This window comes from Geotrypetes seraphini, chromosome 2 (genome assembly GCF_902459505.1).
Source record: "Geotrypetes seraphini chromosome 2, aGeoSer1.1, whole genome shotgun sequence".
NCBI lineage: Eukaryota > Metazoa > Chordata > Amphibia > Gymnophiona > Dermophiidae > Geotrypetes > Geotrypetes seraphini.
The window spans coordinates 399,438,214-399,462,803 of record NC_047085.1 but is presented as its reverse complement, the minus strand read 5'-3'; the positions used below and the strand labels follow the sequence as shown (position 1 = coordinate 399,462,803).

The following is a 24,590-nucleotide window of genomic DNA, read 5'->3' as shown; positions in this document are numbered from 1 at the left end:
CAAGGAGAAGAAATAGAGATGCTTGATTGGGAGGACTCCTTACTGGCTAATCAGCTGCCATGCCTGGGACTAGAGGAGGAAATGGAGGTTGCTCTGCCAGCAACTGCTGATCAGATGGATGCGAGTTAAGGCTGTTTTTTTGTCCATTTTCTTTTGCTGGATTAAAGAAGCTAACACTGCTCTGTGTTTGGAAGAAGGAACTGTGTGTTTGTTGGCTGCCTTTGAGCCAAGCAGCCAAATGCTGTTTTTGGAATTTTTGCAAGGACAATTGAAGGGAAAAGCTGCCCTGCCTGAAAAGGACTTTGTATTGTGTTTTTTCCCCTGTTTTGAAACTACAAGTCACTGATTGCTACAGTGGGGATTGTGGGGCAGAATCCACATAAGATCCAAAGGGTTGGGATTGCGGGGCCTACAAGGCTGTTTTGATAGTGGATTCAGAAATTCCACACCCCCACCAACTTACTAGGGTTGGTAGTGGAGCCTGACTGTATCCAAACAGGCGCAGTGAGTTTGGTAGGGAAAAGATTGTGATTAAATAGACTGTGGAATACTTACCTGTTTTGATGAGGTTTTTTTCTTGTAAGAAGCCAGTAAGGGAATTACTAAGGTGACCATACGTCCCGTTATGGGACCGACCGTCCTATTGTCCTGACCCACCGCTTCGGGACGCCGAAATGTCCCATATTCAGGGACAGCGTCCCAAAGCTGTGCGCAGGGACAACAGACCGGCAATTACTTCCCCTCCCTCCCTGCCGCGCTAAAGCCTGCCTCCCTCCTTCCCTCCCTATAGTGCCGATCAAACCCCAGTCCACCGCAGCCAGGGCCGGATTAAAGAATAGGCACAGGCATAGGGCCCAAAATGGTCAGGGGGGGCCACCAGGTCCGGAATCACCCTCTCTATTCTCAGGGCCTGCATTAGGGGATGGTAAGGGGATTCCGCGATCCAGGCAGCTCACTTAGCTGCCATCAGCCCTGCCTTCGGCTACGCCAATAATGCTAAACTGGATGGTAAAAACTAAGACAGAAGCCGCAGGACTTTTCCACTTGCCTGCATCGCTCTAAGTTCTGCCGATCTCGATCCTGCCCCCCTCTGAAGTGACTTCCTGTTTTTGAGGGGCGGGATCGAGAGCGGGTTTTTGAGGGGCGGGATCTTTGAAAAAAAACCAAAACTCGTAAATGATAATTAACATTTTCTCTGCGTACAGTGTGCTTTGTGGGTATTTTTTAACCATTTTATGTTTACCATTATGAATTAATAAGATATTGTGTTTACATGAAAAATGAATGGAAGAAATTGGAGCGGGGCTAGGGTGGGATTGGGGGCGGGGCTGAATATTAATAGATATCCCGTTTTGATGAAAAAATAGGAATTACTGAAAAATTAGGAATTACTGAACTTACCCTGAGACAAGGGTGTGGCCAGCCAGGTGCTGACCCAGCAGCTAGAAGGGCTGTAGGATATGCTGGTGCCGGAAGATCCTGCCTCTTGCCTCTGATCTCTGAGATTCTCGGGGAGAGCGGGAGCCAGAAGGCCTTGAGCATGTGCAGATGCTCAAGGCCCAGCCCAGCAGAGATCAGCGGCAAGAGGCAGGATCTTCCGGCACCGACACATCCTGTGGGTTGATGCTGCGTGCCAGTGCCAGATCATGGTAAGGGTTTGTGCGGGCAGGCGATGCCGGTTGTCAAGGGGGAGGCCTCACAGGCAGGGGGGCAATGCCAGTTGTTGGGGGGCGGGCTCACAAATCAAGTCAACGCTCGATTTGCAAGGCACGATTTGCTCAAGTGTTTTGCTCATCTTGCAAAACACTCGTAAACCATGTTATTTGCAAACCGAGGTTTGACTGTATATGTATATTGTCTCTACAAAGTTTAATATTTAAAAGTATGATGTCTAATTCTTTGTTTTTACAGGACCATTCTAGGGTAATGGTATTGGCTCTGAGTTTATCAAAAGCTCAACAGAAGGGGAACTAAAAGCCTCAAAGTTAATAGGGGAGTGGGAGAAGGGGTACAAGACTGAAAGGTGACTGAAGGTGCTTAAAACCCTTTCACCACTCCTGGGGCTGGCTCATGCTGCTTTTCTTGTACCTCTTGGGGAATGAGAGATCCAAGGCAAACCACCATGGGTGCTGCATCTGTTTTTCCGTCAGCAGGGTATGAAAGCCCTGACAACATTTGAAGCCCATGTGCTTTGGTGTAGTGTGGAGTGGAAAGGGGGGGGGACTAGGTTGAATGAGGCTGAATGGGATGTTGGTAGTAAGTATCTAAATGTTTTCTGTGGGTTGCTGGGGAAGGATGCGTGAATGGTTGGCCCAAACAGGGGCAGAGGGATCAGCCCCTCTCCCACCGACTTTCCTCCTTCCCACTTCACTTTATTCTCCTTTTAGCCTTCCCTTCTAACCAAACCAGCTCCTGCTGCTCCTCTTGTACTGCATGAGGACAGGGGCCCTGTTGGCACTTGAAGCTCAAACTGCACTTCCAAATTCCTTCATCTGTTTTGTGTCAAGGGAGAAGAGCCCCACATGCTCCGAGTCCTAAGTCACACCACAACAGGTTCCGCTCCTCCAACTCAGCTATCAAGTTTCAAGTTTATTATCTTTTTAATATACCGACCATCAACAGGTATCTGGCCGGTTAACAGTAAAATTATAAGAAAGAGAAAAAAGTCATAAATATTTAAAGATGATGAGTGGACATCAAAAACATAACTGGACAGACATGAAAGTGAGGGTAAAAGGGAAAGGAGGGGAAAAGTTACATGTTTTGAGAAGAGAAGGAGAAAGTGGGAGTGGGGTAAAACATATTGGGTGGGGTCGCTTTTTTAAAGCGGTTGGTTAAATAAAAGAGGATCAGAAGAGTGAAAGAGAGAGAAGAGAGGGAAAAAACAAAGAAGAAGGTAGCTCTAAGCACAGGCGAAAGCGTCACGGAATAAGAAAGTCTTCAGGTTAATCTTGAATTTATCTAGATGTTGTTCATCTCGGAGTTGTTGTGGCAGGGCATTCTACAACGTTGGGGCGACTACTGTAAAATTTATTTTCCGGGTGTAATAGAAATCTTTTACGGAAGGGATTCGTAAGAGTTTTTGATCTGTTGACCTCAGAGTACGTGAGGAACATTGAGGAATGAGAACCTTATCAAGATATAAAGGCTGGTGTGAGAGTTTTATTTTGAAGGTAAGCAAGATGATTTTATAGGTGATACGATGTATGATAGGTAGCCAATGTGCCTCTTTCAAAAGCGGGGTAACATGATCATATTTGCCTATTTTGTAAATGAGTTTTATTGCTGTATTTTGTATTAATTGTAGGCGTCAAATTTCTTTTTGTGGGAGGCCGTTATAAAGAGAATTGCAGTAGTCTAAGTGGGAAATGACTAGAAAGTGAACCAGAATTGTGATTGCATCTGTCCCTAGAATCGAAGTTAATGAACGAATAAGATGAAGTTTGAAGAAACAGATTTTTACAACCGAACTGATTTGATCATGGAATGTGAGATCCTTATCGATAATGACTCCTAATAATTTTATTTTTGTTTCCATTTGTATAGGAGTGGATTTGATAGAAATTTTGCCAGATAAAGATTCACTGTTTTTGATTGGGAGTAGTAGGGCACGGGATTTATCAATGTTGAGAGAAAGTTTATTTGTATAAAGCCAGTCATTTACAGCATCCAGTTTATTGTTTATATCTGTTATATCTGAAATGTTTGAGGTGTTGACTGGGTGAAGTAGTTGCATGTCATCTGCATAGGTGAAGATTGTGAATCCAATAGATTGTGCTAGCGTAAGAAGAGGAGACAGAAAGATGTTGAATAATACTGGAGATAGAATAGATCCTTGCGGAACACCATAGGTTTGTGATATAGGTTGGGACGTTTCATTCTTTGCATGAACTTTAAAGCTACGTTCATTAAAGTATGAAATGAACCATAAAAGAGCCGGACCTGTAATACCGCAGTCTTTAAGTCGATTAATAAGGAGAGAGTGATCAATAGTGTCGAAGGCTGCGGACAGGTCGAGGGAAATAAGAAGAACAGATTTTTGGTGATCATGATAGTAATGGATAGTTGAGATGAGGCCTAGCAGTGACAGTTCAGTGGAATGTGAAGAGCGAAAGCCTGTTTGACATGGATGTAGGGCATGGGTGTTTTCGATAAATTCTGTAAGTTGAGTATGAATGATTTTTTTCAGTTAGTTTAGAGATTAAGGGTAAGTTAGCGATGGGGCAGTAATTTACCGGCAGAGAGGGGTCTAAGTTGTGCTGTTTCAATTTTGGGATAACAAGGGCTGTTTTCCAAGCAGTAGGTACTAGGTTGTCAGAGAGAGACTTGGATACCATTTCCCAGATGAATGGGCCAAAGAAGGAAAATAATTTTTTAAGGAGTGAGGGGGAATACTCTCCATAAGATTGTTGGAGGTATTTAAGGATTGTAAGATGAGGAGAAGATTTGCTAGTGAGGGCATTTTGAAGTTTGAACAGGTGCTGAATGAGAGATGAGTAGAATCATCAGGAGTGTAAGCTATGGGTTCCTTGCACTTTCATTCGGCATTAGCCATCACCTACTACTCTATGCCACCAGCTCCTGTTCTCTTCCTAATATGTAGGGCCCAAAGTGGCCAGAGGAAGGCAACAAAAATGGTAAGGAGTTTGAACAAAAAGATGTTTGGAAAGAGACTGGAAGACCTAAATATGTATACTCTGGAGGGAGGAGGGACAGGAGAGATATGATACAGACATTTAAATACTTGAAAGGCATTAATATAGAACCAAATCTTTTCCAGAGAAGAAAAAAATGGTAAAACTAGAGGGCATAATTTGAGGTTACAGGGCGGCTTAGGAGCAATGTTAGAAAATTCTTCTTCACAGAGAGGATGGTAGATGCCTGAAATGCCCTACCGAGGGAAGTGGTGGAGAGGAAAAACAGTGATGGAATTCAGAAAAGCTTGGGTAAAAACAGAGAAGCTCTAATTAGAAAATGAAGGATGTAAATTAAAGAACTAAGGCTGGTATTGGACAGACCTGCATGGTCTTTGTCCTAGATATGATGTAGGATGGGCTGGGCATCAATGGGAACTCCACTAATTTGGAACATGAGGATGTTACTGGCCAGACTTTACGGTAGATATCCTGCAAACAACGAGATGGTTGGATAGGCTGGAGTGAGCTTGGATGGCAACTTCAGCATTTGGAACCTAGGACAATACCAGACTTTACAGTCTGGCCCAGAAATATCAAAGATCAATATATCAAATATCAAAATATCATGTATTTTTTAATGGGTATAACTTATGGGCAGACTGGATGGACCGTTCAGGTCTTTATCTGCCATCATTTACTGTGTTACTATGTACAGTTAACACTGAATATGGCTGCAAGAGTTGTGCCTGTACTAAGCTGAATGAGCACATACTCGTACAACCTTGTGCTTAAAAAAACTTCATTTGTGGTCTCTAGGAAAAAAAAAAAAGAGTGGAATTTAAAATTTTGTTTTAAGTTTGCAGAATTTTTTATAATATGGCACCTCAAAATCTGACAGCAAGTATTCAAACACACCCACCAAGAGGATCATTTCATTCATCTCTAAAAAAACTTATTGCAGGTCCACTCAGCTAAGAAACTAAGAAGCTTTTTTCACACAAAGGGTCGTGGACACTTGGAATGCGCTACCGGAGGAAGTGATCAGGCAGAGTACGGTACAGGGATTCAAACAGGGATTGGACGGATTTCTGATGGATAAAGGGATCGTGGGATACTGAGAGAGGTGCTGGGATGTAACACAAGTATAGAAAGCTAACCAGGTAATAAATATAGAAACCCAATCAGGTCGTGCATGTGCAAGACCGGAGGGTTAGGACTTTGATGGGAAGATAGGACTTCAATGAGAAACCAAGGTGGCAAGGGAGCCCCTTCTGGTGATTCAGACAGGTTGTGACCTGTTTGGGCCGCCGCGGGAGCGGACTGCTGGGCAGGATGGACCTATGGTCTGACCCGGCGGAGGCACTGCTTATGTTCTTATGAAATGAAGTGGGGGGTCCCAAATATGTGGATCTAGCATGATGATATGATTATGCCTTAAAGTTTCTTAAAGATATAAAGCTCGATTTTTATTGCTCTTGGGCCATAAAGTTAAGGTTTTCAATAAACTACTTTAATTCTGCATTGACAGCACAATCATAAAACAAAGTTTTGTCTGACCATATAAACCATTTTGTAGCCTCCTTGGGAGAGCTGATAGAGATTATAAGATTCTGCTTCTGGTTTACAAACCACGACAATTCCTTACTCCCCTTTTTTGGGGACTGACTTCTAATCCCAGAGCACTCCAATCCTCACAGCAAAATTGTTTATTCATACTATCCCTCAGGCACATATCTATGACACAACATTCCAAATTATTTTTTCAGCAGTAGCATCTACTCTCTGGAACGCAATTCCATCTTTCCTACAGTTGGAATCCAACTCTGGATAAATTTAAGGTCTCACTTAAGATGTTTCTGTGACCACCATATGATTACACTATTGACAGTAGAGGCTGCCTGTGTGTGAACCCTATTTTCCACTCCCCTCTGCTCCTTTACTCTTTTCTACATCTCAGATATTGTATTTCTTCCCATTTCCCTCTATAATTGACCCTTCTACTATTTTTTTTTCTCCTATTGAGAATTACTGCATTTGTATATCGCTCAGCTAGCACTGTTGGCTGGTATATAAACTTGAAACTTCTAGAAATAAATTGAATAACTCTCCATATGCAAACAAAGCAAGGTGGCTGGATTGACAAATATATATACAGGAATCCCCGCAAATCTTGAAAAACCGCAAATACGGTTTTTCGTGGGGGAGACTGGAGAGGGCAGCGTGAGAGGCATGAGAGCAGCCGGAGAGTGAAGGAAATCACTCGCTCTATGCTCCGACCGCCTCTTCCTGTACTAAAGTCGGGCCTTGCCAATCAGGAGCTGCGTGTCACACAACAGAGCATCTTGTAGGCCCAAATTAAAAGAAAAAGCCATGAAATTAGATGATCTTGAAAACCGATCCCAAGTTTTCAAGTTTCAAGTTTATTAAGTGACTTGATCAATCGCTTAATCAAATATTCTAAGCGATGTACACTTTAAAATTTACAATTATTAAATATAAAAAAATAAAACAAACAATACAGTACATACAATTACTTAAAAAATGGGTAAGAACTCTTGATTTTAACATTGATAAACATGGGAAAGGAGGGATGAACTACAATTCATAAAGTAAAGAAGAAACATTGAGGGAAAACACAAAGGGAAATAGTTAACAAAGGTATCATATAGGAAAACATAATGTGCAATAATGTGCGTTTTGTGGGTTTACCCAAGACTGAAAAGCAGCTGCCCCATTTTCTGGAAAGTTGGATCTCAAAGGAACTTTCTTCCTCGTTATATAAGGGACCCTTGTAACTTGAGCACGCTTACTGCTAGGACCGTGAGATGGGGAATTTTTTCCTCACGTGGTCTATGCAAAAATTCATAATTAAGCTCATAAGGAAGAATTGTTGCATCTTTACAAGCAGAAAAGAGACTCTTTAAAATATAAGAGGGAACTGGTAAGTATATTTGAGGATTATTGACCAGCTTTTTCGGAGAGGTACTGACATTTTATACTTCTCTAATGTTTTATATGAGTGCAAAATTCAATTTATGTTTCTCTTTCCAGTGGTCCTAAATAATTTTTGGGACAACAAATGGAAAGCCTCCGAGTCATTGCAGGACTGTAAATAAATTACCAGGGCTGCCTGAGTATACAACGTGAATCACCATTTTCAGACTGCACATTAGTTCTTATGTTTGCACTTAGGTGGTGTACTAGTTGTTGGGCCTGCGGCTTAGCAAGTCTTTTATTACTCATGCTGTTATTTCAATAGTTGTTTGTATACTTTTTTTTTTAATCAAGTTTTCATCATTATCATTTTTACAGATAATAATAAAGAAAGGAAAGATTACAGAAAAATAAAATATTTCAAGTATAATTCACTATCTCCTCTAGACCACATAACGGGAGAATATATCCCGATATTAACTAATAAATACATTCAAACATAATCATGATCGAAGATCAAATATTTATGGTGCATTATAAATCTAAACTCCAAACTACTATTAAATCAAATGGGAGCCCTGCTATTTTCATGAAGTTCTAAAAATTGTTCCTGTTTGTACAATTTTAATCATTAACACAAGCATGCCCTGGTTGTTTTAGACCTCAAGGTTTTTTCAGTCACATAGGGGGGAGGGGACACTCTTGGTTCACAAAGTGATATCCCGTTTCTTCCCGCTGGAACATTTACCGGTACTTTATTGAAAGGGGTGGTAGGGAGAGGGATAGGGAGGGAGGTGTGAGGGGATTGGGTTGCTTCATGGGGACAGTGTTCGAGGAGGATGGCAGTTTGAGTGCAGAGCTCCTCTCCCTGGACAATCTGCCTGCTTTTAAATATCAGCAGCAGTGGGAGATCAATTACTTTTACACCTAAGCAGCAACGGGACTAACCCACCAAAAACCCACAGTCCCGGTCCTGCAAAAATATGAGCTCCACCCTCCCTGCAGTTCGCTAGGAAAATCAACTGCTTTTACACCTAAGCAGCAGCAGGACCGATCCAGCCAGGCATGTGAGCTCCTCCCTCTGCAGTCCATTGGAGAGATCAATCTACCTGCTTTTAAATATCAGCAACAGTGGGAAATCAACTGCTTTTACACCTCAGCAGCAGCGGAACTATCCGCAACTACCAAGAGCACACAGACCCGATCCAACCAAGAGTGTGAGCTCCACCTCCCCCTGCAGTCCACTAGGAAGATCAACTGTTTTTTACACCTAAGCAGCAACAGGACCAGCCACCACTACCGAGAGCCCTTTGCCCTGATCCAGCCAAACAAGTAAGCTCTTCCCCCAGCATTCCGTTGGAAAAATCAATATGCTTGCTTTTAAATATTATCAGAAGTAGGAGATCAACTGCTTTTACACCTAAGCAGCCTATAATAGGAGCCCTTGCCCCGATCCAACCAGGCATGTGAGCTCCTCCCCCTATATCCCGTTTAAGAGATCAATCTACCTGCTTTAAATATCAGCAGCAGTAGAAAAACAACTGCTTTTACATACAAGCAGCAGCGAGACCTACCACAACCACCAAGAGCCCACAGACCCGATCCTGCCAGGAGTGTGAACTCCTCCCCCTGCAGTCCATTGGAGAGATCAATCTGCCTGCTTTTAAATATCAGCAGCAGTGGAGATCAACTGCTTTTACACCTAAGCAGCAACGAGACCAGCCACAACCACCGAGAGCACACAGACCCGATCCTATCAAGAGTGTGAACTCTTCCCCCCATGCAATCCGCTAAGAAGATCGACTGTCGGCTCCGGGCGGCTTTCCCGCAGAGGAGAGAATCCTGCATTCACCGTGGGCCTCATCTGGGGCAGCCTCCTTGGAGCGGCTGGGGCACGGGCAGTGTGTCTGGGAGGGAATGCATGGATGGGAGAACATCGCAGGGGAGGAGACATAGGCATCCTGGGACTGTCTGCCAAGTCTCTTCCCTGAAGAAGCCCTTTCTGGAAACGTCAATCGCTCCTCCTAAACTTACTTGCTCCACTTCATCACTGACGCTGAAACCGTGGATTGAAGACAAAGTTTTATTTTATTTTTCTTTCCAGCTTATGATTTATCTTTAATCTTATCTATTGTTTTGCCTTTTGTCTTTGTTTTGTTCTATTTCTATCATTTAAATTTCTCCAGAATTCTACTGTTCAACGGCTCCCCCTTCTGCTTCTATTCCTTTCTCTCCTCTCTTCTACCTTCCAAAGTATTTAGATCAATGCTGTCTTGTTAAAATGTTTATTTTATTTTTATTTTTCCTCTAACTCTACTTTTCACTTCTCTATTACCCTCCAGGTACTTTAGTTAGATTGTGAGCCTTCGGGACAGTAAGGGAATTTTTCAAGTACCTTTCTTATTTCTAATCTTAATGTATATTTTCTGTAAACCGCTTAGAACCTAACGGATGTAGCGGTATATAAGAAATAAATTACATTACATTACAATTTACTGAGGGGTCTTATATTGTTTTTTAATGGGATTGCTTTACTCATACTGATACTATTGCTTGTATTGGCATCTATTCACTTTGGGGTAAGAAGGTTTAGGCCAAAGTAGTATTGTTCTTAGGTGGGGGCTGGGCACCCAGGGTGGATATTTGGGAGTATCCACCTTGGGTCATGGAATAAGAATTGTATTACCTCCTTGATAAAACAGAGTAAAATCTTAGCAGCTCTTAAGAGATAAGGGGCAGATATAGCCGCTTTTCAGGAAACCTGCTTATTAGATGCTGAAACATTGAAATGACAAAAATGGTGTGCTGGGGGTGTTTGCTAGTCTGCCGCAGATAGGTGCAAGGGGGGACTGGCAGTACTAGTGCACAAGGGTTTACCTTCCAAAATAGAACTGCTGCTTAAAGATATGAAAAGATGCTATGTAATTTTGAAAGTACATCTTCAGGGAAGAAACTAATTTTAGTGGTAGTTTACACAGTGGCAATAGAAAGGGGGGGAGGTGCACCACCCTCAGATACTGTCTTGGCAGGGGTGCTGGCACTCTCCTCCTTTCCACCCATCTACTTCAAAATCTTCACAGCAGATTAGTCTATGCTGTGGCTGGAGACATTAATTTAGACCACTCACCTACAGGAGTAGCAGGTGGTAACCCAGAAATAGGGGGTCCTACAACATGGCACTCATTGCACCCAGAAGAGTGTGATTATGCCCATATATCTAGGGCACACGGAATCTCCACCAGGTTGGATTATATTTTTGTTCAAAGATCTTTTTCCTCATGTGTCCTCAGCCAACACAGGGCTTGAAAGAAATTTTTTGATAACTCCATTTGATTTTATTTTGCTTTGAAGAAGCAGAAAAATAATTTCTCAAGTGGTGGAAAAGTATAGTGTCAGTGGGAAACCAAAGTTTGATTTGACGTTCTATGCAGTGAAAATCTATGCATGTTCACTGATTGTAATACTTTCTAAAGGACTAACAGAATGGTTTTAGTACAAGAGCTTTCAAGATTTAACATGCCTCTTCTGATATCATTTAGCATTCAACACCTCAGGTTATAGCTGAAAAGCATAGCATAGAACCTCGAGGCAGCATTGCTATGGCAACAGTAGGTGTGGTGCTTTCCATATTCATACAGAATGATATTTCAGAAAGAGTAGTGCAGAAAAAGTACAAGGCAGCTGGGTTTATGGATTACTTCAGTACTCTTGGATTTTAGGTACTTGCATGGTGACTTGCTAAAGGTACCAAGTACCAGCAAAGAAACACATTTTCCCCAATATTAAAATCAGTGGTTCTGAGACTGTCGCAGGAGCTCTGCCACAGGGGATGTGAAGGAAGAGGAGCTAAAAGCAGGCTGTCCTTGCTAAACTGAATGTTGATTTATTCTATACTAGCTGATCCTGTACTGCTCACACTGGGAGAAAAGGTAAAAACATGATCCTTTATGGATGCCAGATGATCACCACCATGCCAGGAGGAGGGGCGATAGAGTGAAGACATTCAGGCCCGGATTCTGTATAGGACGGCCCAGGAGAGGCGTCCTATACAGAATCGGGCCTACACTAAACCCCGATTCTGTAACCAGCATCCATGTTACAGACGCCGGTTACAGAATCAGGTTAGAGTAGACGCGGCCGCTATACTTATCGCGGCAAGGGATCTCTCTGCCACTATAAGTATAGCGGCAGCGGACGCTTGTCCGATTACAGGCAGGAGGGTGCCCAAACCCTCCTGCCGGAAGATACCCCCCCCGACACTACCGATCACTGGCAGGAGGGTGCCCAAATCCTCCTGCCGGAAGATGCCCCCCCCCCGACACTACCGATCACCGGCAGGAGGGTGCCCAATCCCTCCTGCCGGAAGACGCCCCCCTTCGCACCCCCCCGCGCTAACAGCCCCCAAACCTCCCCCCACCAAACTAATCTTTAATTGTTGGCCAGACGGGTCTTGCCCGTCCAGCCGGCAGGCCCGCCTCGTCAAAATGAGGCGGGCCCGCCCCTTCCCGGCCCATCCTGCGAAGCCTAAGGCCTGATTGGCCCAGGCTCTAGAAGCCTGGACCAATCAGGCCTTAGGCATAGCGGGTCCGCCCTTCCCCACTAAGCCTAAGGCCTGAATGTTATATCTATACTGTAATTGCTGTAATCTAAACCCTTGTCCATGCTGTAAATGCTGTAAAGTCTATGGTTCTGTTTTACAAAGCCGTGCTAGCGGCTGACGCACTGCAACAGCCCGAAGCCCTTTAAATCTCTATGGGCTTCGGGGCCGTTACCGCGCAGCAGCCGCTAGCGTAGCTTTGTAAAACGGGCCCTATGTCTCACTAAAATGTATCCTACCCATAATATGAATGTACTCCTGTAACCTTTTCTGGGCTCCTTTGGGAGGTCGTGCTAAATAAATGATTAAATAAATAAATATATTGTTAAAGGGAGTGTAAAGATGCTACACTCTTCACCAACTATATAAATTATTTGCAAGACTTACATTTTTGGCAATATTTATAAAGAGCATTATCAGTCCTAGTTCTGCCTTAGGATTATCTTCCCATTAGAACCTATTTACTTGGGGTTTTGTGTTGGGGTTTTTTTTGGGGGTGGTTGTTTGTTTTTGGGGGAGAGGGGGTTGCATTTACTCTTTTCTACAATTACCTTTGCACTCTTGCAATATTTATTTGGATTTATTTACTGCCTTTTTGAAGAAATTCGCCCGACAGTTTACAGCAACAATAACCTAACCAAAAGCAATACGTAATCACAACAGTAAAAAAACCAACAAAAAACATTCAAATAACAATGGCCTTCTTTTACCCAGCTGCAGTAAAGGTTTCTATGCGGCCTGGGGCACTAAATGCTCCAACTCTCATATAACTTCTATGAGCGTCGGAACAGCATCGGAGCATTTGGTACTCCGTGTTATGGTAGAAACTACTACTGCAGCTTAGTAAAAGGGGGAGCAATATACTGTACATTATAGCATAGTATGCTACTTATAACACACCCTTACATTTCTATATACACATAAGAAAAAGTTTTATATTAACTGTTTTAAAACAAACATAACATAGAGAGATGGGCAATTTCTTAGGAATATTCCCCCCCCCATTAAAAAAAAAAATCTAACAACTTCTGGATTTGGGAGCATCCTAGATCTTATTGCAGATTAGACATCCTAAAAATAAGTTCAATATAAAGGTATCAGGTGCTTTAGGTTAACCTCCTCAGAGGTTTGGATGATTAAATCCAACAATCAAATTCACTTCCAACACCATCCTCTAAGAATGATCTCCTAAAGAAGCACCCAGGTACATTAGATAGATTGTGAGCCCACCGGGACAGACAGGTAAAATGCTTGAGTACCTGAATAAATTCATGTAAACCTTTCTGAACTTCCTTGGGAGAACGATGTAGAAAATTGAATAAATAAATAAATAATTGGATATCATGGAGCAAATTCAAGGGATGGATCATGCCACCGAATCAAGGCAACATGCAGAGTGAGGAATCCACCTTGTGATGTTTCATGGCAGAGTACAGGATTTGTTTGTCACATTGCCTTCCCCCGCTTACTGCCGCAGTAAGCGCCGGCTCCGGCTCCTACACGTGTCCTGCGCCTGAACCGGAAGCCTTCTCTCTGACATCGCAACATCAGAGGGAATGCTTCCAGATGAGGCGCAAGGAGCCGCAGCAGCTGCCTGCGGCTTTGTGAACACTGTGGCAGTGAGGAGGAGGGAGCCGACCAGAAGATAACACCAGGAAGCGGCAATGAAAGCACTGCATCGCATTGCGGGCTGCAAAAAATGGTCAGGCAGGCCAGATTCAGCCCACGGGCCTTGAGTTCGACACCTGTGCTCTAGTGAATCCAAATTGCCTCTGGTCCTGTAATCCACCAGATTCAAAAAACTTCCCCATTCTCTGTTTTAAAAGTGTTTCCATTCATTTGCTTACTACAGAAGTCAGACTTACCGGCCTGTAATTCCCTACTTCTTCCTTACTTCACTTTTGTGGAGAGGAACCATATCTGCCCTTCTACAGTCCTCCGGTATTACTCCCAACTCTAGAGAAGCATTGAAAAGGTCGGTCAGCGGAGCCACCAGAACTTCTCTAAGTTCCTTCAGCGCCCTCGGATGTACATCTGGCCCATCGCTTTGTCTACCTTTAATTTTGCTAGCTCCTCATGAACACAACCCTCTTAAAATCGATTAGGGTCTACCACTCCTCCATCCCTATTCATGTTTGTCTTCTGTGGTCCCACTCCTGGTGCTTCAGCCGTGAACACAGAACTGAAATATTTGTTAAGCATTTCAGTCTTTTTTTATCAACTTCTACATATTCCTCCCCTTCACTTTTGAGTCTCACAATGTCACTTTTGCACTTCTTCCTATCACTGATAAAAAAAACATCTTGTCTCCACGTTTTACTGTGTCTATTTTTTTCTTTCATTTGTATCTTTGCTTTCCTGACTACTCAACCAGCCTCTCTTAACTTTTCCAGATATTTTTGCCTGTCTTCCTCTTTCTGCGATCTTTTGTAGTTTATGAAAGCTAAACTCTTATTCCTTACCTTCTCAGCCACTATTTTTGAGAACCAAAGCGGCCTTCTTTTCCTCTTACTTTTACATACTGTATTTTTCCTCACAAAAAGGTTTGTCGCCCTTACAATAACTCCTTTCAGTTTTGCCTACTGCATTTCTACTCCTTCCAGACATTCCCACCCAGACAATTCCTTGACGCAATCTCTCATCTGAACAAAGTTCACAGCCGTACCTCCTAAGGTGCCTCACTACCCTGTTGGGATGTCTGTATGGCCAGTCCTTTAAGATACTGGTCCCTCCCATGTCCAAATGGGCTCAAGTTGGATGTTTTGAACATGGACGTTTATGTATTCAAAAATAGCCAAAAAGTTAGACATCCTTAGAGGACCAAGACTAAACTAAACCTTAAGTTTATATACCGCATCCTCTCCATAATTATAGAGCTCGGCACCAAGACGTCTAAATAGGTCATTTTCAAAATATATATATATATATATATATATACTAGTCTTGAAGCCAGTTACATTAACAGGTGCTAGAATAGATGTCTGTCTTTCTTTCTGTCTGTCTCTCTAGCCCCATCTGTCATTCTTTCTCTCTGCCTCAGCACTGTGAGGTTCTAGAGAATGACACGGTGACCGAATCCATCACCGCCACCGTCCCCACACATAACCATGGGAAACCATCCCATGCCATTCTTTAGTGTTTATCTCAACTTCAGTCCTTTTACACCAGCATTCTTTAATGCAAGGTTTGAGGGTCAGTGGTTGTGTCCATTCATACTCTTGATTCTTCCCTCTCTCCTGAAAGAATGCAGATGGTTTATTGCGGTTATCCACAGGGATGGGGACAAATTCTGTCACCGTGTCATTTTCTAGAACCTCACAGTGCTGAGGCAGCAGCTTTAACCATATCAAATTTGGTACATTTTCAGAGAATAGTTTTGCCCCCAGTTATCCAGCCACTGGTCTGTTTTTCTTCCCCCAACCTAACTAAAGCAAATTAGCTCTGATATTCCTGCATCTGAGGCATATGACTCCTGCCATTGAAAGGCTATGTTTCAAGAAACAGATTGATCTGACAAAAGTTAACACCAGCCTTTTTGTGAGGGGGGGGTTGGAGGGATCACTTGGGTAACCAAGTCTACTTCTACCTTTGTAGTTACCCTGGAAGATTGTTTATAAGCATCTTAAATAAACTAAAACCCACAGGCAAAGCCAGCATCTCTCTCTGTTAACAGGCCACTTCGGTGTCTTTGTAGAGCACTAGGAAGCCTCTGTAGCCCTTCAAAATACCGCTGTCAATAATTTGAAGGTGGGCTGTCCAGGACCTCCACAGGGCTCCCTCACCGCAGGGGAAATGCTTCCGGGTGGGGTATTTGGCCTCACGCGCTTTACCGTCACTCCGTACTTGAGCGCGATGCCCTGCAGCGTTTCGCCGTCACCCACCCGGTGCTCCAAGTAGCTCTCGGCCATAGGCACCGTCACGCTAGCCATACTGCTGTAGAAGCGCATCTTGATGCGGGCCAGGCTCTGGGAGAGCCCGCGCAGACCTCCATCAAGGAAAAATAGCACTACCGGCCGAAGTTTATTTTAAAGTTTAAAGCCGCTGCAGCGGCTCCTCGCACTATCGCTGCCTGTGTCGGAAGCCTTCTCCGTCGCAGGTGTGGCTCATGAGAGGAGCCGCCGCAGTGGCTTTAAACTTTAAAATAAACTTTGGCTGGTAGTGCTGTTTTTCTTTGATGGAGGTCTGCGCGAGCAGGGAGGCGGTGTGGGGCCATTTGTTTTTAATTTTGAAGGCAGCGCGAGTTGGAGCAAGTCGTCTATCTGCAGACCGTCCTGGCCCGGCGTCTGCCCTACGCCCACAGCCGCCTTGCCTCAAAGCCCTTCTCCTGGTAGCCGACGTCTGCAAATGCTGGTGTAGCGCATGCGCACTCGTGCCGCCACATCCCAACAGATCAGGGAACACGCGGCGCGAGTGCGCATGCGCGCTTAGCGTTTTATTATTATAGATATATATATATTTTTTTACTTCTAGGTTTCCTTGACTAATGCAACATCCTATATCTCCCCTGTCCTGCAACAATGATAAAACAACTACAAACAGTGCAAAAACACAGCCCTGAGACTAATCTATTCACTAAGAAAACACGACCACATCACCGAGGCATACCTCGACTCACACTGGCTCCCAATTCAAGCAAGAATACTTTTTAAATTCTACTGTCTATTATTTAAATCCATAAATGGTGAAAGCCCAGCCTACTTGAACAACTGCCTAATCCAAACTACCACAACCAGACACAGGAGAACCCAGACACCATTCATGTGCCCTCCAATCAGAGATATCAAACGGAAAAAACTGTACGATGGCCTTCTAGCCACACAGGCAGCAAAACTAGACCACCAACTCTCCAATCATGACCCCAGACTATAAAACTTTCAGAAAAGAAATAAAAACCCTGCTATCCATGAAGACTAACTAACACCGTATGAAACATTTCAATCCTCTGAAGCAACCCGCTCTACTCTGTAACACTTCTGGACATGTCCCCAAATCCTCTTCTGTAATCCGCCTTTAACCGCAAGGTAATGGCAGAATAAAAATCACTAATGTAATGTAATGCTTCCCCCGCCTCGACTTTTGAGCATCTTGAGGGAAATGTCCAAAGTGAGACTTAGAGACACAATCAAAAATGCCCCCCCGCTGTATGAACTACTAGATCCATTATTCTTGAGCCTCATACTGAGACTGGTCCTGCAGGGAGAGAAGGTTTCCCTTATCCCTGTTGACCCACAGGGGCCAAGCAGCCAGAAAAATGCTGCTTTTTATAGTGGAGGAGAAGCCTAGTGGCTAGTGCAGTAGCCCAAGAACTTGGGAAACTGGATTCAATTTACACTGCAACTCTGGGCAAGTCAATTAACCCTCCATTACACCAGGCACAAAATAAGTACCTGTATTTAATATGTAAACTGCTTTGATTGTAACCACAGAAAGGCGGTAAATCAAGTCCCATCCCCCTTCAGGGAAGATAGAAAATTTAAAATATCTGCTATTGAGACAGACATGGGGAGAACCACTACTTGCTCTGGATAGGTAGCATGAAATGTTGCTATTTGGGTTTTTGCTGGATTCTTGTGGCTTGGATTGGCCACTGTTAAGATGGGATACTAGGCTAGATGGACCACTGGTCTGACCCAGTAAGGTTATTCTTATGTTCTTCTTGTTTACTGTTCCCCAAATTAATTTATTATTAACATAGAAACATAGAAGATGACGGCAGAAAAGGGCTACAGCCCATCAAGTCTGCCCACTCTGCTTACCCACCCCCTGTCTATGCCCTAATGACCCAATTTCCTTATCTTGACCCTAGTAGGGATCCCACATGGGTATCCCATTTATTCTTAAAGTCTGGCACGCTGTCTGCCTCGATCACCTGCACTGGAAGCTTGTTCCAATGATCAACCACTCTCTCTGTGAAGGAATACTTTCTGGTGTCGCCATGAAATTTTCCGCCCCTGAGTTTGAGCGGGTGGCCGAGGGTCCCTTGAGAAAGAAAATATCATCTTCCACTTCGACACGTCCCGTGAGGTACTTAAATGTTTCGATCATGTCTCCCATCTTCCTACGTTCCTCGAGAGTGTAGAGCTGCAATTTGTTCAGTCTCTCTTCGTATGAGAGACCCTTGAGCCCCGAGATCATCCTGGTGGCCGTCCGCTGAACCGATTCAATTCTGCGCACATCTTTACTGTAATGTGGCCTCCAGAATTGCACACAGTACTCCAGATGAGGTCTCACCATGGCCCTGTACAACGGCATTATGACTTCAGGCTTTCGGCTGACGAAACTTCTATTGATACAACCCAATATCTGCCTTGCCTTAGGATTTGACAGACTGTTACATCCCTCTTCATGGCAACCTCAGCTGAGTTGGTAGGTAAGTAAGAGCAGAGGCACAAGATTAAATATTTGCCTAGGATGCTTTTTTTTCCTTGTATGAGCCCTACACACATCTGCTAAATTCAACTGAGGATCTCTTTCTGCAGCAAGAGAGTAAATGCAGTGGCAAATATAATAAACTATTCAACCACAAGGATAGCTCAAGTTCTTTCACTAATCAACATTCATTTAAACTGTATATTTTGATTATTACAATCGACACAGGAAATAAAATGCAACAAAATTAATCCTTAAGAGGTACCTTCATCAACAAACCACAAGAAGGAAATTAGCACAAGAGCTAGTCAACCAAACTGAGAACTACAGTTTGACGTTCAAGTTAACTCATACTGGAGTCTATTCGACACCTCTCAACCACATTTCCTGAAAAGCAAATTTAAGAGAATGGAAACTTACGGTCAATGCAAACACTTCAGCTCAACTTAAGGCATTTCTTTGCCTCTGTTCAAGCTCTGGGCTGCTTCTGTTTACGTGATCACTCATACTGCTGCAGGAAGTGGGAGCAGTGCAGGTGAGCTCCACACGCCCAGCTATTGGCACACCCTCCTGCAATGCTTGCTGGAACCAGAAGTCATGCTGCAATCCACAGCAGTCACGCTGAAAGAAGGAAAAACTGCATTATCCACAATCCCTCAATGGCCTCCCAAAATTATACCTGAAACCAGACGGGGTTTCGGTTAAGAAGATCCGGGAGGGGGAGGACAGAAACTCACCGGTTAAATGTTTGCTTTTTGCAAGAAATTAAGTTTGACAGAGTGCTGCAGAAAATGTTCAACTGTGTGAAGAGCAGAGACTGTTCAGGTCACACACAGGCAGCAGCAATAAGCTTAGCCATTGGAAGCTGCTGAAGAAAACTTGCACTACAGGTTTAAAATGCAAAGCACGTTTGGCAAATCGCAGGGTCATGCCCCAAGGTCCTGGTTAGAAGGTGAACTAAACCTCTCAGAAGAAGAAACCGCTTATGCTACAGGATTAAGTAGAGAAAACTTACTACTGTGAAAATCAAATAAAAAGATGATCAGAAAGGGTGGGAGAAGAGCCTCGCTGTTAATGCGTGTGCCAGGATGTGGTTTAAATCTTTAGTCATAATTCTTCTACAAAATCCTACATTATAGTTAATGGTAGTATAAAGAAATAAAACAAAGGAAATAAGGTGATAAACTTTTTTATTCGACTAACTCAATGCATTATATTTCATGAAAATTAAAGTACTGTATGAGGACCATAATTAGACTATGAAGCCTTGCAGTACTCTGCAAAGATTCATGTTATTTCCCACAGCTCCAATTATTTTAATAAGATTTATTCACTAATAATGCATAATTTGTACACTAACACTTCTTATGAATAGGGGTGTTAAATGCTCTTGTGTGGATTTGTAACAGCTGAATCTATGTCTACAGAACTATTTACAGCACTTTGAGGGGGAGCATCTTATACTGAAACTCAGCAAGTAAAATGAGTAAAGTAATTACTGGTTTGTTGCCTTGAGAATGATCAGAAAAGGTGACTGTTGGCCAGACTGGATGGACCACTATATGTTTTGAGCTGTGATCCTATGACTGCTCAGAAGCAAGGTTTACCCTTTCATTTAGCAAGTGGTTTTTTTTTTTTTTTTTTTTTTTCATACATGCCTCTGCTTTTAAGCCCTTATTGACTTATGCAAATGATGTCCCACAATGAATCTGTGCACATGACCCCACATCCTCCCCCTTTCCCCACAGCAGAAATCAGCTAGTGCAGAAAGAGATCCTCAGTTGAATTTAGCAGAACCAGAAATCAGCTAGTGCCATTTCAAGAAAGAAACTGCCAGATTGTTCCAACCCCATCTCCCCACTTCCCCAGACCCTTAGGGTGAGTCATGATGCCAGGGGATGCTGAGAGTAATGCAGAGAGGGGGGAAGGGCTGTGGGCCAACCTGTTTCTGTGCTAAAAGACAGGTTTTGAAAGAGGTGGGCCTTCAGAAGGACTTTAAAACATTTTAGCCCTGTGTCATATCTGGGCTGGTGGTGGAAACTGGATCTATTCACTGCACTCCGCTGGATCACCAAGATGTTGAGGCCACCCCATGGAAAAGGATTCCAGGACCTAGATGGGCCTGGCACACCCAGTTTGGGCTCAAGCCCATCAACCCAGCAGCCACAGGCTGCTAGCAGAAAGCTGCATGGGAACGGGGTCAACGCAGCGAATGGAAGATGGTCAGGAGTATACCTGGCCAGCCTGTCTGCCTCTAACGCCGCTGCCTTCAACACGCTGCCAGCAGCAGTTCCTCCTACACACTGCCAGCGGCTGACCTAGACGGCTTCCCTCTGACACATTTTGCAAAACAGCAAAACACATCAGAGGAAAGCCTTCCAAGTCAGTTGCCAGCAGCATTTATGCTAATCAGTGACTTAGACCTCTCCCACTGCATCCCAAGATGCATTTGGAAGGGGAAGGCCTGTCATTCACAACACGCGGCCCTGTAGGTGGGAGGCAGTAAGCTTCCCTCCTGCCGATTTTGCAGTGGAAGGTATGGAGGTGTTGGGTGATGTTGCCTCATGTTGGGGGTGTGGAGTGATGTGGGGGAGGGGCCAGGAATGGGGGGGGAGTTGGTGGGAGGGGTGTAGGGCTTCAGCAGATCCTGGTAGGGGAAATCCACTTCAGCTGAGCCAGCAGGAATCCCCGAAACCAGTTCAGCTGATCACAGTTCCTCTGTCACGATCAGCTAACGGCAACACCTAAATGTGCTGTTTTATTCCCCCATCTCTGGGTGGTGGTAGGGGATTGGTGACCACTAGGGGAGTAAGGGGTAGATCATGCCTTAATCCCTCCAGTTGTCATCTGGTCAGTTTGGGCAGCTTTAGGGCACTTAGATGCAACTAAAGCAGGTCTAACTGCTGGCATCTAAGGTTCCCTCTAGAAAAGCTTTGATTATCACTGTAGTGCGTCCAGGTTTAAGCCCGCCCGATTCCCTACCATAACACATCTCCCAACATGCCCCTTTGAGCTCTGGACACACAGCAGCTTAGAAGTGCTGTTGCATGTCCAGAAAGTTGGTTTTGATTATTGGCACTTGGATATCCCTGCTATTAGGACGTCCAAGTACCAATTTAGGCAGGTCCTCCAATGTCTTCTTAATCCTTATCTTGAACTATTCAAAGTTGGGATGGCTCTGACAGATTTTCTCAACCTAATCAGCAAAGTAGGTGGAAATTGGGACCTTGCATTCTGAAAAAAAAAGCAAGGTGGGTGATCCTCAGGGGGAGGGATGCTGGTGTCTTGCCTAACGCCTGGTAAACCTATTCCCTAACATCTGCTTCACAGATTCAAAAGGGAATTATCTGCTTCGGTAGTGAGGTTGAAATTGAGAGTATTGGTTTAGCCAAGTAACTTGCCTCTACAGAGACCTAGAGATCCACATGATGACAATACAAAATCTTCTTAAGCTGGTGAGGTTATTGGTTTAAACCAGGGGTGTCCAACCTTTTGGCTTCCCTGGGCTGCATTGGCTGAAAAAAAATGTTCTGGGGCCGCGCAAACGCTGCAGCAAGACAGAGGAGGGAGCCGGCAAGACGGTAAACACCCAGGGGCAGCAGAGGAAAACACTGCATTGCCCTCGACTGGGGCCGCACAAAATACTTCACATGATTACAGAGATGCCAAGTCTCGCTCATTAGGAGTGTGTCACTCTCATTTGAAAGCTTTCTCACTCACACTCTTTGAGCCCTATTTCTTACTCATCAGAGCTTCAGCACCAGTGCACTGATCTTGATCACTGCTTTCATGAGAAGAAGTTCTTAGAAAAGTAAGCCAAGTAGTCCAACCATTTGGAAGAAATCTGAGCATACCTTCCTGCCTACTGCTTCCCCTTGCTGTGTCCCTTTTCCCTTTACTTCAAGTATGTGTGCTCTGAAACCAATGAATATACTTTTAACTACTGGATGGAAGACAATTTTTAGCACCAAAAATTTATTAAAACTGTCTCTGCTTTTATCTGTATTCTTTCAGAAGTTCCAAAAAAAAGCCAATATCATTCAATACTGCCTTGGTTCATTAGCAGTGCAATGCAACATATAAATCATTTCTAGATTTATACCCTGGATGTATCATCTGAAAAGTCTCACTCCTTGGCATGGCAAATCTCACGCTTCGGGATGGTTCACCCTTGGAATCTCTGTGATTAGTGCAGCAGCCTGAGAAACTGGGTTTGATTCCCACTGCAGCTCCTTGTGACTCTGGGCAAGTCACTTAGGCCTAGATTCACTAAACTCACCGATCTGGATCGTTGTTGGGAGATTCCAATCGGTGTTTCTTCTTCTGCTTAGTGAATCAATGCCTTCCTACTTATGCATGCCATTTCCCCTCATTTGCATGGACAGATCGGATCGGGTGGGAGATTGATCGGGCATAAGGTTAGTGAATCGGGTCGGGAAACGATCGGAAACTGGACGGGACACGATCGGTGAGTTTAGTGAATCTAGCTCTTAATCCTCCATTGGCCCAGGTACAAAATAAGTGACTGTAAATGAAATGGAAACTGTAAAAAGGTGGTAGATCCAATCCCACCCCTTTTCCTTTTCATTCCATTTAAGTTGATGTTGTGCTGCAAGAGACAGCGTGCTCTTTCAAATAACCATATATTTGAATAGCTCCGTAAAAATAAATAAGATTTTTCAGCTTTTTAAATAAATTTGTAAAATTGATGTCTTCTAAAATCATCCTTATTTTGACAAACAGTTTATAACGTACTGGTAACTTCAATGAATTCCTGTGTTTGATTCACTGTTTATAAGTGGATCCAGATCACTAGCTTTTAGGAATGATAAATATTCTGTAGTTAGTTAGTATAGGACATCCTGTGTTTAATAATTTAACCACAAAGTTTTTGTACATAGAAATTCCATTTGAGAACTGAAAACAAAAAGGCAGTGGCGGATGTGCATTAATGTACCAAAACATAGTAAATGACTGTACAGAAAGATCAACATGGTCCATCAAGTCTACCAGGAAGATTGTTGCAGCTGTACCTGCTACACAGCGAAGGTTACTTTCCCCGTGATCTCTTAGAAATGCAAAACATCGTTATGTAACTGGCATATTCTAGGCTTGATTTGCAGCCTCTCAGTGGCCGTAGTAAGGGGGTGGGCGGTCTGCCCCAGGCACCGTCTTGGTGGGGGCGCCGGCACCTGTCCTTCTCTCTGCCCCCTGATCCTTTCTGCCACCACTGCCACGTGTGCACACCTCTTTAATGTTCGTGGGGGGAGCAGCAACCCCAACCTGCTGCTCACACCAGTGTTGGCTCTTCCTCTGACATCACTTCCTAGGCACGGGTTCAGGAAGTGGTGTCAGAAGAAGAGCCGACACTGGTGCAAGTAGCAGGTTGAGGTTGTTCATGCTGGGAACATTAAAGAGGTACGGGAGAAGGAAAGGAGCACTTGCACGTGTGGCATGAGGGGACGGAGAAGGAGCGGATGGGGTGGGGGCGGAGGAGGGGCACCACCGTCCCAGTCACCTCTTACCCTTGCTACACTACTTTATCCTCTTGCCATTGTTTGGATCCACTATGTATCTCTCACTCCTTTTTGAACTCCAGCACTGTTTTTGATTCTACCACCACTAATGGGAGGGCATTCCAAGCATTCACTACCTTTTCCAGGGAGCTGTTAAACATAACCTTCAGGGGAACCACCAGAGCTCCCTTAGCAACCTGAGATGTATTCTATCTGATCTCATGACTGTCCTCTTTCAACCCTGCAGGTTCTTTAAAAACATCCTGTCTTATGAATGGTGTCATATCTGTAACCCCTCTTTTCACCTAGATGCTGGTAGGGCACACAAAGTATTTTGTTGTGAGACCAAGGCCGGAACCAATGAGCATGCTGACAGGCCGCAGCAAGCTTCTCATCACACAATCCACTCACTCCAAATGACAGGAGACCACACCAGGAGTTAAATGAAAAAACTCCAACTTACTTCTTGCAAAACTGAAGAGGCACTCATGCACAGTTTAAAAAAAAAAAAGTTTTTCTCTCTTGGACTCAGTCCAA

The 24,590-nt window shown here is 43.9% G+C and overlaps 1 protein-coding gene across 2 annotated transcripts in view; it reads right to left on the bottom strand.

Annotated features, from left to right (window-relative positions):
• Positions 1 to 24,590, bottom strand: part of MACC1 (MET transcriptional regulator MACC1) — a 98,481-nt gene that overhangs the window by 40,071 nt on the left and 33,820 nt on the right. Inside the window, exon 2 of one of the 2 annotated variants that reach the window (XM_033930926.1) lies at positions 18,958 to 19,158. The exons of the other annotated variant lie outside the window; for it this stretch is intronic. The gene's annotated coding sequence lies outside the window, so the exon portion shown is untranslated. The remainder of the gene's footprint in view (positions 1 to 18,957; positions 19,159 to 24,590) is intronic. 2 annotated transcript variants of the gene reach the window in all.